The 367-nt window shown below is 41.7% G+C and overlaps 1 protein-coding gene across 1 annotated transcript in view; it reads left to right on the plus strand.

The window, feature by feature from the left end:
- VAV1 (vav 1 guanine nucleotide exchange factor) overlaps positions 1-367 on the plus strand; it is a 92,761-nt gene that overhangs the window by 57,111 nt on the left and 35,283 nt on the right. The gene's annotated exons all lie outside the window — the stretch shown is intronic.

The following is a 367-nucleotide window of genomic DNA, read 5'->3' on the forward strand; positions in this document are numbered from 1 at the left end:
TCCAGCCTGGGGGACAAAGTGAGACTCCGTCTCAAAAACAAAAACGAAAAACTATCCATGAGAACACTTTGTGATGTGCTGTTTTATATCACAGAGCTGAACCTGTGTTTTGGTTCAACAAGTTTGAAATACTCTTTTTGTAAAATCTAAGCAGTTATGTTTCTGAACCTATCGAGCCCATAGAAACGTATGAATATCCAGTCCTAAAAACTGGAAACAAGTGATCTGTGAAAACACTTTGTGATGTGCTGTTTCTTTTTTTTTCTTCTTTTTTTTTTTTAGACAGAGTCTCACTCTGTGGCCCAGGCTGGAGTGCAGTGGCCGGACCTCAGCTCACTGCAAGCTCCGCCTCCTGGGTTTACGCCAT

Source organism: Mandrillus leucophaeus, unplaced genomic scaffold, assembly GCF_000951045.1.
Source record: "Mandrillus leucophaeus isolate KB7577 unplaced genomic scaffold, Mleu.le_1.0 Scaffold8, whole genome shotgun sequence".
NCBI classification, from domain to species: Eukaryota; Metazoa; Chordata; class Mammalia; order Primates; family Cercopithecidae; genus Mandrillus; species Mandrillus leucophaeus.